This window comes from Gossypium raimondii, chromosome 1 (genome assembly GCF_025698545.1).
Source record: "Gossypium raimondii isolate GPD5lz chromosome 1, ASM2569854v1, whole genome shotgun sequence".
Classification (NCBI taxonomy): Eukaryota; Viridiplantae; Streptophyta; class Magnoliopsida; order Malvales; family Malvaceae; genus Gossypium; species Gossypium raimondii.
In genome coordinates, this window is record NC_068565.1 from 30,230,868 (window position 1) to 30,236,348 (window position 5,481).

The 5,481-nt window shown below is 31.6% G+C and overlaps 1 non-coding gene across 1 annotated transcript; it reads right to left on the reverse strand.

The window, feature by feature from the left end:
• Nucleotides 1-573: 573 nt before the first annotated feature.
• LOC128032662 (small nucleolar RNA R71) lies at nucleotides 574-684 on the reverse strand. The gene has a single exon (XR_008188912.1). It is a non-coding gene; the product is annotated as a small nucleolar RNA R71 (small nucleolar RNA).
• Nucleotides 685-5,481: the final 4,797 nt, after the last annotated feature.

Sequence of the window (5,481 nt, forward strand, 5' to 3'; positions counted from 1 at the left end):
GAGGTATCCATATTTGGGTTTAAAAATGATACCTCTGCAATTGTTGAAGTGCAGGAAGTTAGTTTTGTGAGTTGTTATCAATATTTTATAGTGAGTATAAATACTCGGGGTGAAATTATTGACACCTAATTAGATGTACCAATAAATTTCAAGATTTTGGGTTTTAAACAAGAAACTATAAGCTATTTTGGTATCATTTTTTAAGCGATATTGATACCACTTGAGAGAATTATCGATACCATATCTCCGGTATCGATGTAACAATTCTGAAAATTTTACGATATGGTCCAATTGCATGTACGATTATTATTTTTAGTACATTTAAAGTATGTACGACATGTTTAACGATAAGTGGTGAATGTATGACTCATAACTTATATATTATAAGTAAAAGATGACGATTTTTTACTTAGGAGACTATTTGTAAAGTATACGATGCGTAATGGTGGTGTAGTGTCCTAGTATCCGGGCTCGGCAATCAGGCTGGTTAGACTCGTAGGCATCAAGGTTTATCACAACATGGGATGAACTCACCGGAAAGTTCTTACAGATGTTTTTCCCGATTAGCAAAGTAGTCCAAGTAAGGTGAGAGATTGTTTTTTTTAGACAAATAGAGGGTGAAATTTTTTATGAGGCATGGGAACGTTTCAAAATATTGATTCAAAAATGGCTGCACCATAGATTTCTTGAGTAGATGCGACTGCAGGTATTTTATAATAGGTTGGATGCAAATACACGATCTGGATTAGACGGAGTAGTAGGAGGAGCCCTGTTGAAGAGGACGTACGAGGATGCATATAAGATCATTGAGAACATGGCATTAAACTCCTTCTAGTGGCCAATTGATTGATTCACATATGATTTGAAACTTGCTACAATAAAAGCTATCCAAGAGGATGATAAGTATCAACATTTATAGTATGTTTGGTTGGGTGTATTGGCATAGCCAATACACCCCTAACCGATGGGCCCCACCGAATCCCTCTTTATTTTGTCGTTTGGTTTAATGTATTGCTAATACGCGTATAGTACATTACTTTTCTAATCGGTGAAAACCACTGATTTCTAATCCATTTCTTTTGCCCAAATTAGTTGCCGCTTCAGTTTACCCTCCCTGTTTTACCCTCCCCCGATCCCCTTTGTTTCTCTTCTGTTCCTTCTAGCTACAGCCGATTTGCTCTCTTGTTTCTTTTCTGTCAATTTGCTCCCAGTTTATTTTCTTTTCTTTTCTGTTGATTTGCTCCCTCAGTTTATTTTCTTTTCTTTTCTGCCGATTTGCTCCCTCTGTCCCTCTGCCCATAATACTCTCCAGCAATATACACACCGACGCACAAGGAAAGCACTGTTAGTAAGCCTTTGTTTCTCCTACCCTGAACTTTTCTCCTGAAACAATCACTCTTATCATGTTTTTCATTTCCTTCATGTAAAGCAGTTGCTATACTTTGTTGGGTCGTTTTTTTTTTGGTTTTCGTCAGTGATGGGATGTTCTAGTTCGAAGTTAGATGATCTACCGGCAGTTGCTCTATGTCGAGAACGATGTAGTTTCTTGGATGAAGCGATTCAACAACGTTTTCCTTCATGGGAACGTTCTTTTGGGTCCAAACTAAATGTATGTGTAAATGGGAGGTTAGTTTCCTTTTCAAGCCTCAACTACTTCAGTACTTGAAAAATTGGTAAACCAGAGGACTCGCATGCAGTAAATGCCAAAATTCACTAATTAGTCTCTGTTGCTATTATTCAGGCTTTTCAGTTTTCATGAATGTGTCGATCAAAGACTGTAGAAAGCTGAATTTCACTTTCTTTTCATAATTGCAAGCTTTTGGAAATTATCTCCTCTTTGTAGTCTAAAGAACTAATGCTTTCTTTATATTGGGAAAAGAATATAGTATTGAACTTCGACCTCATTTGTGTTTATCAGATGTCGGGCAATTTCAGTGACTATGTATAACTTTGGTTCTCCTAGAGTTGGTAATGAAGATTTGCGTAAGTATATAATGAGGTAGTAGAATATTTTCTCCGTTTCCTTTTACTTATGACCATTTCTCCTCGACATTTATTGAAGTTGGAAAAGTTATTCATCAAGCCATATTATCTTATCCTTTTTTTTCATTTATTAAACATTTTTCCCAAAGAGTTGTTTTAATCATTTCTTTCCAAATGATAGCCTCTTGAAAATTTTGGCACTCTGTCCGTTTGGTGCTTGAATTGAAATTCTTGCTTCGATGCATGGGAAAATGCACATATTGAAATTTCTAATATCACCGCTCAATTGATCATGTTGTTTACATATATATTTTATCTAGAAGTTCGACACATCATTGGTTAAGGTTTATGCAATTGAATATATACCTTTGCAGAAAGTTAAAGATAGCTGGAGAATTATTAACCACAGAGACATTATACATACAGTCCCTCGTTTGATGGGTTATTGTCATGTGGCTCAGCCTGTTTATCTTACTGCTGGTGAGCTAAAAGATGGTTTGGTCAGTTTTTACTTTTTTATAATTTGAACCCCCTTGTGGTGCAGTCATTATATGCAAGTGTTGGTTACTGGTTATAAATTATATGGACAGGATAAATGACATGAGAGCTGAAGTTGTGATTAGACTTTTAATTTTGACTGCTTGATTTGCCTTGCCATCTCTCTTGCTTTGCTGTTGTTGCTGATTTATTTTGAAAATAACAATCGACCAAGCAGAAAATATGTTTTTCCAATAATATTTGAATATGGTTTAAAGTAGACATCCATATCGTGTGACCTGTTTAAAATTCTTAAATTCGCTGAATCGAACTACTTAATATGTTGGTTGAGAAAATGTAATCTTTGTTGGCTGTTATATTTCATCTTCATATTTTGATTCCTTTTTGTTTTTATAAGTAGCTTGACCAAACCAAATTAGGTTTACTAGTTTTTCATTTTCTATTCGTTGACTTGCACTATAATCATTTTCATTTATTATTCCTTGTATTATTTTTTTTCATCTTCACAAATTCTTTATATGGAATGCTTTGTTTATTACCCTTTTAACGTGAATAATTGATCATTGCTCATGATAGTATATGCATGCATCTGGTTATAATTTTAACATACTTTTTTTCAGGAAAATATGGAGCTTTGGAAAGATGGTTATCAGGGTGATGTTATCGGGGAGTACACACCAGATGTTCTTGTCACTGAATTTGTATGTTTCTTGTTGTCTAATCTTTTCTTTTTTTCTTACTTTTTTCCAACTTGGAAAGCGTTGTCAAGTCCTAAAATCATTACTTTTGGGAGGGTTTTACCTAAATACTATCCTTGGCCCTTAGGACTAGCCTCAGACCGTAAAATGAATAAGTATACATGTGGTTATACTAAGAAAAGAAAACCTCGATATTTCCACGTATCATCAGACGCTAATTATGTCAATTATCGTAGTGTAATCTCATTTGCATATGTTTTAAGGCCTAGTCTAGGGACTAGGGAGTATTCATTTTCTTGGTAATTTGATACTAGCCTGCTAGATGTAAGCATCAAAACCATGTGTTGTCCTAAAAAAATCAAAATCATGTAATCCAACCAGAAATTGATTTTATTATAGCAGTTAATTAGATTGTTTTTGGTTTAAAAACTTGATAGTGGACATAGATTGCTAAAAATGAAACTATTGAAGGACCTTTCGTTTTACCGATCTTACCCTAGCTGTGATGCTAAATAAAGCAGAATTGCATAACATGATTCATATTAACACAAAACCCAGCACAAAAGGCTTTATTTGTTTGTTTGTTTGTCAAAGTGACTACTTTGTATAGATCAATCCTGGAACATCAAGACTTTTAATGCATGTAACTCACTGTTTCAAGCTTCCATCATTATTTTGTTTAATATTCCCATCTCTGAGTTATATTTTACATAAATTATCAATTTTTGGTATTGGTCTGATTAATTCTGCTTCTACATCAGTTGCTCTTAACGTAATGCATTGCATGCATCATCTATTTACAATTGTAACATCCCTGTTTTGCTATTTAAAGATACTACGTGGGAATGTGGGGCTACTTGTTGTTCGTGAATAGGTACCAATTTGATCAAATTCTTGAGGATGCCATGGTTGATAGATGAGCGGTTTCTCCTTAACGATAACAACTTTGAAGCGGTGAAGTAGCTTTGTTGCAAAGATTGCCAATAAATTTGATGTTTGATCTAAAAGTTTTAAATGCATGTTTATATATTTTAGAATTATGTTGCCTCTGGAATCTTGTTTTTCTCCTATTGCCTATTGGGAACCGAGGCTTGTAATAGGGGTTGACTTGTTTGTTTATGAGGATGATGGACCAAATGCTATATTTGGAAGTTGTTTTGTTGATCAGATGGCTTTTATTTTGTTGATAAATGGAGAAATCGGTTGAAGTATTTGAAGGATATAAGAAAAGAGCTTTACATTACTACTTGTTCAATATCATTAATATAGCATTTGGAAAAGCTTGCACGAAAACTAATTCGCAACCTTGATTTCAAAGTAATGTTGTATTTTATCACACTAAATTTATCTTTATTCCTTCTAAATATATGAATTATTTATATGTTAATTTATCTTATATATCATTTACTATTATTTTATTTATAATATTTTAATTGTATACTATAAATTATTAGCATTTTAATCGTATACTATAAATTCTTCATTACTATATTTATCTCTATGCTATTAATTAGTCACGAAATATTAATTATACATCATATATTATTAGGTTATAGTTACATGAGAGTTCGTTGATTTTTGTTAGGTAAATACACATTCAAACTTTAGATTAAATTATATATTTTATTAAATTATATTTAATAATAATTATTTTAAATTATATGTAATAATAATTATTTTAAATTATACAAATTCATATAAGATAATTTATTAGTTATAATTATTTTAAATTTTATTAAATCATATATTTTAATTAAAATATATTTAATATTAATCATTTCAAATTATCTTTTATAGTATCATATATTATGATTTGAGTAAATTCATATAAGAATATTAATTATTAAGAATTTTATTAAATTATATATTTTAATTATAATATATTTAATATATTTAATAATAATTATGTTTAAATATGATTAAATTATTTATTATTGATAATAATAATCTTATTAAAATTTAAATAACAATAACAATAATCATTTACCAAAATAAATTTATGCTAAGGGTATTCTAGTTATTTTAGTTTTTTCCATTATGCTATTACACCTCTATTCCATTCAACCAAACACAAGATTACTATTACGCCTCTATTCCATTACATTCAACCAAACAGTTGATTTGCTATTACACCTCTATTCCATTACACCTCTAATCCAATACACCTCTAATCCAATACAGCGAACCAAACGTGCCCTTAGTGGATAGAGTTAATCTTATCGAATCTGCTTCTACACCGTCTATGCAGTGAGAAGACAAACCGCTCTTCCACTATATTAATAATTCGGCTGAGGATGTAAAT